Below are 15,020 nucleotides of genomic sequence, written 5' to 3'. Positions count from 1 at the left end.
GGCTGGGATAATGTGAGCTCTAGGAGGACAGAGGCAGCAGGGTGTTGTAGAAAGAATTTGTATGTTGCCATCAGAGAGCCCTGGCTTCTAATTCTGAACCCCCCAGTGTGTGATTTGGGGCAAGTATTTTCTCCTCTCTGTGCCTTAGTTTACTCATCTATGAAAGTATATGAGGAAAATAAAGTACTTGGGGGGAAAACAGCACTTAGTGTTTATGAAATTTCTATGCACTCTCCTACATTTCTCAGCCACATTGCAGTTTTGTTGGGGTCTATTGATATTGACTACCAATGAAAAGTAGTCATATATGAACTTCCAGGACAACACCTAAGAGCTCATATTATCTTCAAACTATTGTGTGCCCAGCAGAGTCCAAGGGGGGAGGTTCTCTGGGTGGATAGCCAGATGTCCTGGTGGAGGTGAAACTGGTGGTAGTAGAATGAGACAGGGAAAGACTGGAATGGCCTTTAAATCTGGGTCTGCCTCTTACTTTCTCTGTCTCTGCTAGTGTACCCAGCTACAAAAGGGCTCACATGCAGAAGGAGTTGATTTTAATATTTCTTGTGGAGGGGAGGGGGTAAGTGAAAGACATAGACAGACTAGATTGGGAGACCTAGTCCAAAGGTGACCAGAGGGACAAGTGTAGATTGGGGCCAGATTCAAGAAAAGCTTCAAAGATCAGACTGAACAATTTAGACTCTCTTCTGGGGCATTAGCCATGCACACGATGTCATTTTTTTCACCCACTAGTTTTAGTATCCATTGATGATTCTTACCTCATTCAATTATTACCATGCTTATTGTCCAGAGATGACTTTCTATTTTCATCACTCTTTCTACTTTCTAAAGGTTGGATTTCTATGGTGATTATTTTTTGCTATAAAGAAATTTCTTTACCTTCCCATGTAAGAATGCATATAAGCATGTATGTGTATCAGTGTTGACTCACTGATATTGTTCTATTCAATGTGTTATAATCCTTTACTAAGATTAATTATTTAGATATGATAATAGTTACAGATTTGGTCAGTAGGAAGCCCTTAAAGTTGACTCCTGAATTCATTTAAAATATCCCCATCATTTTTTTTAAGCATTTCTTATATTTGGCACAGCAAGATATTACAGATTCATCTTGAATGTTTCCTGCCCCAGCCGTCATACATTTCGCCATGGAGCCCTGGCTTTTATCGGTAGGTAGTAGTGCTTATAAACCAAGATCTGGGTGTTAAATGTGCTCACAGCTATTGAGGTATCATTGCTATTAGGCCCTCTCAGAGGACATATCTGGGAGATATATATGTGTATGTATGTGTATGTGAGTGTGTCCACATTTTAATCTACTTTACATCCATATTAAAAACCATGAGTTCATACTATTACTCAAATTACAGTCCAATACAGGATTCATTTCAACTTTCTCCTTTCAATAATTGTAAACCCCTTCTCTGACAGTAAGAAACAGCTCCCCTTATCCAACTATGTATATAATTTATTTCTTTACTCAATGCATGTCTACACAGAAATTAGTTTCAGAATTTCTAACCCATGATTCTTGAGGAAAAATCAAATCAACAGCAAAAGCAGCAATTAAACTATTAGAGTTCAAATTTTTTGTGTATTTTTAATTTTAATTCTAGTAAACATACAGTGTTATATTAGCTTCAGATGTACAATATAGTGATTCAATAATTCCTTACATCACCCATTGCTTATCACAACAAGTACACTCCTTAATCCCGATCACATATTTCACCTCCCCTCTGGTAACCATCTATTTGTTCTCTCTAGTTAAAAGCCTGTTTCTTGATTTCTCTCTCTCTCTTTCTCTTTTCCTTTCCTCATTTGTTTCGTTTCTTAAATTCCATATATGAGTGAAATCATATGGTATTTGTCTTTCCCTGACTGACTTATTTTGCTTAGCATAATACTATCTATCCATGTCATCGCAAATGGCAAGATTTCATTCTTTTTTATGGCTGAATAAAATTCCATTGTATATATATACACCACACCTTCTTTATCCATTCATCTGTTGATAGACATTTCAGCTGCTTGTAAACAATGCTGCTATAAACATAGGGGTGCATATATCTTTTTGAATTAGTGTTTTCATTTTCCTTGGGTAAATACCCAGTAACGGAATTATTGAATCATATGGTAGCTCTATTTTTAACTTTTTGAGGAACCCCCATACTGTTTTCCAAAGTGGCTGCACCAGTTTGCATTCCCACAAACAGTACAAGAGGCTTCCTTTTTCTCCACATCATTGCCAACACTTGTTTTTTCTTGTGTTTTTGATTTCAGTGATTCTGACAGGTGTGAAGTGATATCTCATTGTAGTTTTGATTGGCATTTCCCTGATGATCAGTGATGTTGAGCATCTTTTCATGTGTCTGTTGGCCATCTGGATGTCTTCTTTGGAGAAATGTCTTTTCATGTCTTCTGCCCATTTTTAATTAGATTATTTGGGTTTTGGGTGTTGAGTTGTATATGTTTTTTACAAATTTTGGTTACTATCCATTTATTGGATATGTCATTTGCAAATATCTTCTCCTATTCCATAGGTTGCCTTTTAGTTATGTTGATTGCTTCCTTCCCTGTGCGTAGCTTTTTATTTTGATGTACTGCCAATAGTTTATTTTTGCTTTTATTTTCCTTGCTTCAGGAGACAGATCTAGAAACTTTGTTATGGACGATGTCAGACAAATTACTGCCTGTGCTCTCTTCTAGGATTTTTATGGTTTCAGGTCTTTAATCCATTTTGAATTTATTATTGTGTATGGTGTAAGAAAGTGGTCCAGTTTCATTCTTTTGCATGTAGCTGTCCAGTTTTCCCAACACCATTTGTTGAAGAGATTTTTTTCCCATTGGGTATTCTTTCCTACATTGTGGAAGATTAACTGACCATATAATTCTGGGCTTTCTATTCTCTTCTATTGATTTATGTGTCTTTTTTGTGCCAGTACCATACTGTTTTGATTATTACAGCTTTGTAGTATGACTTCAAGTCTGGAATTGTGAATACCTCCAGTTTTGTTTTTTCTTTTTCAGGATTGCTTTGGCTATTTGGGGTCTTTTGTGGTTCCATACAAATTTTAAGATTATTTGTTCCGGTTCCATGAAAAATGCTGTTGGTATTTTGATAGGAATTGCGTTAAATGTGTAGATTGCTTTGGGTAGTACAAACATTTTAACAATATGCGTTCTTCCAATCTATGAGCATGGACTGTCTTTCCATTTCTTTTTGTCCTTTTCAATTTCTTTCATCAGTGTTTTATAGTTTTCAGAGTACAGATCTTTCACCTGTTTGGTTAGGTTTATTCCTAGGTACTTTATTATTTTGGGTGTAATTGTAAATGGGATTGTTTTCTTAATTTCTCTTTCCGCTACTTCATTATTAGTGTATAGAAATACAACAGGTTTCTGCACATTGATTTTGTATCCTGAAAATTTACTGAATTCATTTATCACTTCTAGTATTTTTTTGGTGGAGTCTTGAGGGTTTTCTATATAGAGAATCATGTCATCTGCAAATTGTGGCATTTTACTTCTTCCTTCCCAATTTGGATGCCTTTTATTTCTTTTTGTTGTCTGATTGCTGTGGCTAGGACTTCTGGTCCTATGTTAAATAGAAGTGGTGAAAGTGGACATCCTTGTCTTCTCCCTGACTTAGGGAGAAAGCTCTCGGTTTTTTCCCATTGAGTATGATGTTGGCTGTGGATTTTTCATATAAGGCCTTTATTATATTGAGGTATGTTCCCTCTAAACCTACTTTGTTGAGGGTTTTTATCATGAATGGATGTTATACTTTGTCAAATGCTTTTTCTGCATCTATTGAAATTATCATATGGTTCTTATTCTTTTTCTTATTGATGTGTTGTATCATATTGATTGATTTGTGAATATTGAACCACCCTTGCAACCCAGGAGTAAATTCCACCATGGTGAATGATTTTTTAAATGTATTGATGAATTTGGTTTGCTAGTATTTTGTTGGGCATTTCTTTTGCATCTATGCTCATCAGATATATTGACCTGTAGTTCTCTTTTTTTAGTGGTGTCTTTATCTGGTTTTGGTATCAGGGTAATGTTGGTTCCATAGAATGAACTTGGAAGTTTTCCTTCCTCTTCTGTTTTTTGTAATAGTTTGAGAAAAAGAAGAATTAACTCTTCTTTAAATGTTTTGTAGAATTCCTCTGTGGAGCTAACTGGTCCTGGACTTTTGTTTGTTGGAATTTTTTTTTCTTTATGTTCAATTAGCCAACATATAGTATATCATTAGTTTCAGATGGAGTGTTCAACGATTCATTAGTTGCATATAACACCCAGTGCTCATCACAACACATGCCCTCCTTAATACCCATTACCCGGTTACCCCATCCCCCCACCCCTCTCCCTTCTGTAACCCTCAGTTTGTTTCCCAGAGTCCAGAGTCTCTCACGGTTTGTCTCCCTCTCTGATTTCTTCCCATTCCATTTTCCCTCCCTTCCCCTATGGTCCTCTGTGCTATTCCTTATATTCCATATATGAGTGAAACCATATGATGATTATCTTTCTCTGCTTGACTTATTTCACTTAATGTAATCCCCTCCAGTTCCATCCATGTCGATGCAAATGGTGGGTATTCATCCTTTCTGATGGCTGAATAATATTCCATTGTATATATGAACCACATATTCTTTATCCATTCATCTCAGCTCCTTCCACAGTTTGGCTATTGTGGACATTGCTGCTATGAACACTGGGGTGCATGTGCCCCTTCTTTTCACTACATCTGTATCTTTGGGGTAAATACCTAGTAGTGCAATTGCTGGGTCTTAGGGTAGCTCTATTTTTAACATCTTGAGGAACCTCCATACTGTTTTCCAGAGTGGCTGTACCAGCTTGCACTCCCACCAACAGTGTAAGAGGGTTCCCCTTTCTTTCTCCACATCCGCAACAACATTTGTTGTTTCTTGTCTTGTTAAGTTTTGCCATTCTAACTGGTGTGAGGTGGTATCTCATTGTGGTTTTGATTTGTATTTCCATGATGGCTAGTGATGTTGAACATTTTTTCATGTGTCTGTTAGCCATTTGTATGTCTTTTTTGGAGAAGTGTCTGTTCATGTCTTCTGCCCATTTATTCCTAGGTATCTTATGGCTTTTGGTGCAATTGTAAATGGGATTGACTTCTTAATTTCTCTTTCTTCTGTCTCATTGTTAGTGTATAGAAATGCAACTGATTTCTGTGCATTGATTTTATATCCTGCCACATTGCTGAATTCCTGTATGAGTTTCAGCAATTTTGGGGTGGAGTCTTCTGGGTTTTCCACATAAAGTATATGTCATCTGCAAAGAGTGAGTGTTTGACTTCTTTGTTGCCAATTTGAATGCCTTTTATTTCTGTTTGTTGTCTTATAGCCGAGGCTAGGAGTTCTAGTACTATGTTGAACAACAGTGGTGATAGTGAACATCCCTGCTGTGTTCCTGACCTTAGGGGAAAAGCTCTCAGTTTTTGCCCATTGAGAATGGTATTCACTGTGGGCTTTTCATAGATGGCTTTTATGATATTGAGGTATGTTCCCTATATCCATACATTGTGAAGAGTTTTAGTCAAGAACGGATGCTGTATTTTGTCAAATGCTTTTTGTGCATCTATTGAGAGGATGCAGAGAGAACCATATGATTCTTGTCTTTTCTTTTTTTAATGTAGTATATCACGTTGATTAATTTGTGAATGTTGAACCACCCTTGCAGCCCAGGAATAAATCCCACTTGGTCATGGTGAATAATCCTTTTAGTGTGCTGATGGATCCTATTGGCTAGTATCTTGGTGAGAATTTTCACATCCATGTTCATCAGGGATATTGGTCTGTAATTCTCCTTTTTGGTGGGGTCTTTTTCTGGCTTTGAGACCAAGGTAATGCTGGCCTCATAGAATGAGTGATTGAGTTCAGCTTTCAAAGCATTGTGGTCTGAAAATATCCATGCACCTTTTCTGACCACAGTGCCATGAAAGTAGAAGTCAACCAAAACTAAAAATCTAGAAAGACCACAAATACATGGAGGTTAAACAACATGCTACTAAACATTGAGTGTGCCAACCAAGGAAATCAAAGAAGACATAAAAAATACATGGAAACAAATGAAAATGAAAACACAATGGTCTAAAACTTTTGGGACGTAGCAAAAGCAGTCCTAAGAGAGAAGTATATAGCAATACAGGCCTACCTTAAAAAGCAAGAAAAACCTCAAATAAACAACCTAACCTTACATCTAAAGGAGCTAGAGAAAGAACAACAAATGAAGGGTAAAGCCAACAGAACAAAGGAAATAACAAAGATCAGAGCAGAAATAAATGATAAAGAAACTTAAAAAAAATAGATCAATGAAACCACGAGCTGGTTCTTTGAAAAAATTAATAAAATTAATTTTATTTTAAAAATTAATTTCACAACCCTGAGTTCATGACCTAAGCCAAAATGAAGAATCAGATGCTTAACCAGCTGAGCCACCTAGACACCCCACTAACTGGAATTTAAATAAACACTTAAAAAGAACTCTCACCAAATGATAGAACTTCTTCACCTTGTAGAGGATAACTGCAAAGAATCTGCAGCTAACATCATACTTAATGATGAAACATTTAATGCTTTCCCCCTAAGGTCTGGTACAAGGCAAGTATGTCCATTCTCACCACTCCTTTCCAACATACCTTAAATCCTAAGCCAGTGCACTAAGGCAATAAAAGAAATGAAAAGCATACAGATTGTAAAGGAGGAAACAAAATTGTCCCTGTTCTGTGTAGAAAATGTCAATTAATTCTTCAAAAAATATAAAATAATTAAACTCCTATAATGAATACGTGAGGGCTCAAGGTCATAAGTTACAAGGTCAACAAACAAAAATCAATCCTATATTTATATCCTAACAATGTAAAATTGGAAAATTTTAAAAAGCACTGTGGATATTAGCTTAAACAAACAAAAAAAGAGGTACATAGTGTGATGGTCAGTTTTATGTGTCAGATTGCTAGGTTATAGTACTCAGTTATTCAATCAAATACTAATCTATGTTTCACTGTGAAGATATTTTGTAGTTGTGATTAAAGTCTATAATCAGCTAACTTTAAGTAAGAGAGATTATCTTAGATAATCTGGGTGGGTCTGAGATGATCTAGTGGGTTTCAGATACCTGTAGTCAACTATGGTCTGAAAAGTGATGATCCTTCCAAGGAATGTCAAAAGGTCAATAGTAGCCTAACCCTAGGTCACAATGCCTATGTCAGTCACTTCACTTCATCTCATCACATAGGCATTTTACCATCTCACATCATCACAAGAAAAAGAGTACAGTACAATAAGATATTTTGAGAGAGACCACAATCACATAACTTTTATTACAGTATATTGTTATAATTATTCTATTTTATTTTTAGTTATTATTGTTAATCTCTTACTGTGTCTAATTCCTAAATTAAACTTTATCATAGGTATGTATAAGAAAAACATAGTATATATAGGGTTCAGTACTATCCATGGTTTCATGCATCTGCTGGAGGTTTAGGAACATATCCCCCACAGATAAGGGGGAAACTACTGTACATGCATTGTACCAGTACCAATTTACTGGTTTTGATATTGTGCTATAGGTGTGTAAAATGTCACCATTGGGAGAAATTGGGTGAGGGGTACACAGTAATTGTCTACGATTTTTTTTTGTAACTTCCTGTGAATCTATAATTATTTCAAACTAAAAAGTTTTAGAAAAGTTAATGAAAAAATCAAATGCTAGAGAAAATTGGAGCAAATGGAAATCTCATACATTGTTGATGGGAATGCAAAATAATAAAAACAATTTGGAAAATGGCCTGGAAGTTTTTTATAAAGTTAAGCATACATTTGCTATATAACTCAGCAATCACTCTTCTGGGTATTTATCCTTGACAAATTAATTTATGATTAAATGGAAACCTGTACATGAATGTTTCTACCTATTCCATTCAAAATCTGAAAAATCTGTAAACCAGTCAAATGTCCTTCAACAGGTAAATGGATTTTAAAAAATCTTGGGTCAAATTCTTTTATGTCCGGTGATGGGTATTAAGGAGGGCACGTACTGCATGGAGCACTGGGTGTTATATGAAAACAATGGATCGTGGATCACTACATCAAAAACTAATGATGTATTATATGGTGACTAACATAATATAATAAAAAAAATCTTGGGTCAAAAAATAGAACATACCTCAGCAATTGGGTTGCCTGGGTGGCTCAGTCAGTTAAGCATCTGTCTCCTGGTTTCAGATCAGGTCATGACCTCAGGGCCATGAGATTGAGCCCCGCACAGGATTCGTGCTCAGCATGAAGTCTGCTTGGGATTCTTTCCCTCTTTCTCTCCCTCCCCCTTTGCTCCTCCCCCTCCCTCTAAAATAAATAAATAAATAAATAGATAAATAAATAAATAAATAGTCTTTAAAAAAAGAACACACTTCAGCAATAGAAAGAAGTGAACTATTGACATATGTAATAACTTGGGTGAATCTCAAAAGCATACTTAATCAAAGAAGCCAGTCTGAAGGAGTTACATAATGTATTGTTCTATTTATATGATATTCCCAAAAAGATAAAATTATAGTGATGCAGGACATATAGTGATCATTGCCAGGACAAGGGCTGGGTTGAGGGTGTGACTATAAAGCAGTGGTTTGTAACTAAGGGAGATTTTGTCTCCTCCCAAGGGAACATTTGGCAATGACTCCAGACAACTTTGGTTGTCACAACTTAAGGGAGGCTGCTAACTGACACCCCTTGGGCAAAGGCAGGGATGCTTCTAAACATCCTACAATGCATACAACAGCCTCCCACAACAAAGAATTATCCAGCCTAATATGTCAATAGTGCCAAGGATGAGAAATCCTGCTATAAAGAGATAGCAAAAGGGAGTTTGGGAATGATGGAACTGTTCTCTATCCTGACTGACAGTGGTTACATAAATGACTTCATGTGTTAAAATTCATAGGACCAAGGGAAAATCAGTTTTAATGTATGATGACTTTAAAAATAAAATAAATTTAAAATTTTTTAAAGATTTTATTTATTTATTTGACAGAGAGAGACACAGCGAGAGAGGGAACACAAGCAGGGGGAGTGGGAGAGGGAGAAGCAGGCTTCCCATCGAGCAGGGAGTCCGATGTGGGGCTCGATCCTAGGACCCCGGGATCATGACCTGAGCCAAAGGCAGATGCTTAACGACTGAGCCACCCAGGCGCCCCAAAATAAATTAAAAATTTTATGTCACCTGAGCTGCAGAACCAAATAAAGCATATGGGAACTATTCAATACTGGTCTAAATATATCATAGCAATAATCAGAGGGGCAAGCCAGAGGGTGTAGAATGCTCAGAAAGTATGTACAATGCTCTACATCTCAAGTCCAATGTTTGTATGCACAATAAGTTGAGAAACATTGAGCACTGGCATACAAATTCATATCCAGTGTCTCCAAACCCACACTGTTTCTGAAAATCATTTGTTTTACAAACTTAGAGGACTCTTTCAGGAGCTATTATCTCCTAAATCAAAGAAATATTTAAACAAATTTCTCCTCTTCCTTGTTTCACCTTCATTTATCTAATTATACCCAAAGTTAATTTATTGTTTTTGATTCTGAATAGAATGTAGGGCATAATACCTATTGTCAAATTCATTTATGTCAAGTTATCTTTCTTTCTAGCTATCTACATATTAATCTATCCTTTTAATTCATAAGTGAATAGAAATATATATCAATGAATTTTTAAAATTAAACTTTAGATTTTGAGTTAACTATAGATTCTTAAAAAGTATATGAGATTTTGAAATTGGCTTTTCAAAAACAGCATAATTCTTTTAAGATTCATATATATTGTTGCTTTTAGATTTTTAGTTCCTTTTTATTGCTGAGTGGTATTTCATGGTATGGCTGTATCACCATTTGTTTGCCCATTCAACCACTGAAGGACATCAGAGTCATGTCCAGCTTTAGCTATTATAAATAAAGATGATATGGATATACATGTACAGATTTTTACATGCGTCTAAATTTCCAATTCCTTTGGATAAATGCTCACTAGTGGAATTCCTGAGTCATATGATAATTGCAGATTTAGATATATTTCACTGAGTTATAACTCACATATAATAAATTTCATTCTTTTATAGTGTTCAATTCAGTAGTTTTTAGTATATTCACAAAGTTGTGCATCCATTACCACTATCTGTTCCAAAACATTTTCATCACCCCCAAAAGAAACCCATTAGCAGTGATTTCCCATTTCTCCTTTTTTTTTTAGATTTTGACAATCACTCAACTAGTTTCTGCCCTATGGCTTTCCTTATTTTGGACATGTCATAAATAATGGACCATACAACATGTGCTGTTTTCTGACTGGCTTCATTCGTATAGTATCATGTTTTCAAGATTCATCCATGTTGTAACATATGTCAGTTCTCCATCCTTTTTATGGCTAAATAATATTCCATTGTATGAATTTGCCATATTGTGTTTATGTGTTCACTAGTTGATGGACATTTAGGTTGTTTCCACTTTTTGGCTACTATGAATAATGCTGCTATGAAAACATTTGGATACAAGTTTTTGCTTAGGTAAATGTTTTCAGTTCTCCTGAATATATACCTAGAAGTAGAATTGCTGGTTTATATAGTAATTCTATGTTTAACTTTTGGAGAAACTGCTAAACTGTTATCTGAAGTGGATGAATTATTTTATATTTCCACCCATGCTTTATGAGAATTCAAATTTCTCTATGTCTTCATCAAAACTTGTTATTCTCCACATTTTTTATTATATCCATCCTAATGGTTGTGGAAATTATTTCATTTTGGTTCTGACTTACTTCCTCTAATGACTAATGACATTAAGCATATTTTCATGTGCTTGTTGGCAATTTGTACAGTTTTTTTGGGGAAATGTTGATTCAAATCCTTTGACTATTTTTTAAATTGAGTTATTTGTTTCTTTGTTTTTGAGTTGTAAATATTTATATATTCCAGATACCTATATGTACCTATATACACTTACATCCCAGATATCTATATTCTTAGAAATATGATTTGCAAATATTTTTGCAATTCTATGGGTTGAATTCTCACTTTCTTTAATTTTTAAAAAAGATTTTATTTTTTATTTATTTGAGAGAGAGAGCGAGAGCGAGAGAGAGAGAGCATGAACAGGGGGTTGGGGTAGAGGGCGAGGGAGAAGCAGACTCCCCACTGAGCAGAGAACCTGATGTGGGACTCGATCCCAGGACTCTGGGATCATGACCTGAGCTGAAGGCAGACGTTTAACCGACTGAGCCACCCAAGTGCCCCAAATTCTCCCTTTCTTGATAATGTCTTTTGAAGCATGAAAGTTTTCAACTTCTGTAAAGTCCAATTTGAATGTTTTTCTTTTGCCACTGTGGTTTTGGTGTCATATTTAAGAAATCAATGCCTAAACCTAGTTCACTAAGATATACTCATATTTTCTTCACAGAATATTATAGTTTTAGCCATTATATTTAAGTTCTTTATATGTTTTGTGGGGTTTTTTGTTTATGGTATAAGGAAATGGTCCACTTTAATTCATTTGCATATGGACATCCAGTTTAACAAGCATCACTTATTGAAAGACTTCTCCAATGAACTGTGTTGGCACAGTTTCAAGAATCCATTGAACATGAATATAAATTCAATTGTATTCCATTGAGCTATATGTCTATCCCTGTGCCAGTACCACACAGTCTCGATTATTGTGCTTTTTTTTTTTTTCGGATATTGTGGCTTTTTAGTAAATTAAAAAATTACAAAGTGTGAGTCCTCCAACTCTATTCTTCTCTTTGAAAATTGCTTCAGCTATTTTTGGACCATTGTATTTTTCCTCCAGCTTTATTGAGGTATGATTGACAAATTAAAATTGTATATATTTAGGTAGTACAACATGATGTTTTGATATATGTATACATTGTGAAATAATTACCATAGACAAGCTAATTAACATATTTATATCTCACATTGTCATCCTTTTTTTGTGGTTAGAACATGAGATCTAGTCTCACAGCTAATTTCAAGTATATAATACAGTCTTATTAACCTTAGTCATCCTACTATACATTAGATCTCCAGAACTTATTCATTCTTTAAGTAAAAGTTTATACCCTCTAATGAACAGTTTCTCTTTTCTTCCATTCCCCAGGCTCTGGTCTGGTAATTACTATTCTACTCTCCATTACTATGATCTGATGTTTTAACTTAAATTCCACACATAAGTGAGATCATACAGTATTTGTCTTTCTCTGTCTGGTTTATTTCACTTAGCATATCCATGTTGTCACAAATGACAGAATTTCCTTCTTTTTTTTAAAAGGTTGAATAACATTCTATTGCATTTTCTCTACCCATTCATCCATCAGTGGACATTTAGGTTGATTCCATGTCTTGGATGCTGTAAATAAAGCTGCAGTGAACATGGGAGTTCAGATACTTCTTTGAGATAGGGACTATTTCCTTTGGATATATACTCAGAAGTGGGATTGCAGGATCATATGGTAGTTATATTTTTAGTTTTTTGAGGAATCTCCATACTGTTTCCCATAGTGGTTGTACCAATTTACATTCCAACCAACAGTGTACAGGGTTCCCTTTTCTTCATACCCTCATCAGTGTTTTTTTATCTTTTGTCTTTCTAATAGTAGCCATTTTAACAGGTATGAGGTGATAACTCATTATGGTTTTGCTTTATATTTTCCTGATGATTAGTGATGTTGAATGTCTTTTCATGTACTTGTAGGCCATTTGTTAATTGTGTATGCCTTATAGCTTTTTTGTCCTTCCTTTCCTCTCTTAACTGCTTTCCTTTGTGTTTTATTGATATTTTTAGTGACATGCTTAGATTACCTTATTTACCTTTATGTATATTCTATAGATTTTTTTGTGCATACCATGGAGATTACATAAACATCTTTTTTTTTCTTTTCGATTATATAAACATCTTAAAGTTATAACTATCTCTTTAAACTGATAATAACAACCCCAATGGTATACAAAACTCTACTCCTTTACACCTCCACCACCACTTTGTTATTCATGTCAAAAATTATATCTTTACATATTGTGTACCCATTAGTATAGATTTATAATTGTTTTTGTGCTTTTATCTTTTAACACCTATGTTAAAACTGGAGTTATAAACCAAAATTATAATACTGCAGGTTTTTATATTTGTCCATATAGATACAACTTTGCTGAAGCACTTTATATTTTTATATGGTTTCATGTTACTGTCTAGCCTCCTTTCATTTCCAGCTTGAAAGACTCACTTTGTCATTTTTTATAGGGCATTTCTAGTGGTAATTAACTCCTTAGCTTTTGTTTATCTGGGCAAGTCTTAATTTCTCCTTCATTTGGGAAAGTTAGATATGCTGGATGTAGTATTCTTGGTTGGAATAGTTTTTCTTGGTTGACAAGTTTTTCTTTCAGCACTTTGAATATATCATGCCACTCCATTCTGTTCTGCAAGGCTTCTGATGAGATTTCCACTGATAATTTTATAGAAGCTCCATTATATGTGATGAGTCATTTTTTTCTTACTGCTTTCAAAATTCTCTTTTTATTTGAATTTTGACAATTTATTTATAATGTGTTTCAGTTGGGTCTTTTTGAATGTATACTAGCTGGAGTTCATTTACTTTCTTGGATTTGGATATCCATTTTCTTCCCCCAATATATGGAAGGTTTTTGGCCTATTAAAAAAAAAGCTCTCAGCTCCTTTCTCTTTCTCTTCCCCCACTGGGATTCAGATAATGTGTATCAGTTTAGTCAATAGTTTCTACTCTGGACAACAGTATGGAAGTTCCTCAAAAAGCTAAAAATAGAATTACCCTATAATACAGCAATTGCACTACTAGATATTTACCTAAAGGTTATAAAAATACTGATTCAAAGGAACACATGCTCCCCAATGTTTATAGCAGCATTATCAACAATAATCAAATTATGGAAAGAGCCCCAATGCCCATTAATTGATGAATGGATAAAGAAGAGGTTATATATATATATATATATATATATATATATATATATATATAATGGAATATTATTCGGGCATCAAAAAGAATGAAATCTTATCATTTGCAACAACATGGATGACACTAGAGTGTATTATGTTAAGTGAAATAAGTCAGTCAGAGGAAAACAAATACCATATGATTTCACTCATATGTGGAATTTAAGAAACAAAATAGATGAGCATAGGGGAAGGAAGAAAAAAAAGAGAGTGATGCAAACCATAAAGGAAACTCTTAACTATAGAGAACAGACTGAGGGTTGCTGGAGGGGAGGTGCGTGGGGTGGGGGGAATGGCTAATTGGGTGATGGGTATTAAAGAGGGCACTTGTGATGAGCACTGGGTGTTATATGTAAGTGATGAATCACTAAATTCTACTCCTGAAACCAATATTACACTATATGTTAACTAACTAGAATTTAAATAGGTTTTTTTTAGGCTTTGTTCACTTAAAATTTTTAGGCTTTTGTTCACTTAAAACTTTTCGCTTTTGCTCTTCTTACACAGAGAGAACTAAACAACACAGAGAGTTTTGTTCACTTTTAGGCTTTGTTCACTTAAAATTCTTTTCTTTTGCTCTTCTTACTCAAAGATTTCAAATGACTGTCTTCACTGATACATTTTTCTGCCTAATCAAATCTGCTATTGATCCCCTTTAGTGAACTTTTCAATTCAGCTATTCTATTTTTCTGCTCTAAAATTTCTGCTTGGTTCATTTTTATAATTTTTATCTCCTCGTTAATATACTCATCTTGTTGATGTCATTTTCCTGATTTTGTTTAGTTCTCTCTGTGTTCTCTTTTACCTCATTCAGTATCTTTAGAACAATTATTTTATTTTTTTTATTTAAATTCAATTAGTCAACATGTAGCACATCATTAGTTTCAGATGTAGAGTTCACTAATTCATCAGTTGCATATAACACTTACTTGAGAAATA

The sequence above is a fragment of the Phoca vitulina genome, unplaced genomic scaffold, assembly GCF_004348235.1.
Source record: "Phoca vitulina isolate PV1807 unplaced genomic scaffold, GSC_HSeal_1.0 scaffold142, whole genome shotgun sequence".
Lineage (NCBI taxonomy): Eukaryota > Metazoa > Chordata > Mammalia > Carnivora > Phocidae > Phoca > Phoca vitulina.
This window is presented reverse-complemented; position numbering follows the sequence as displayed.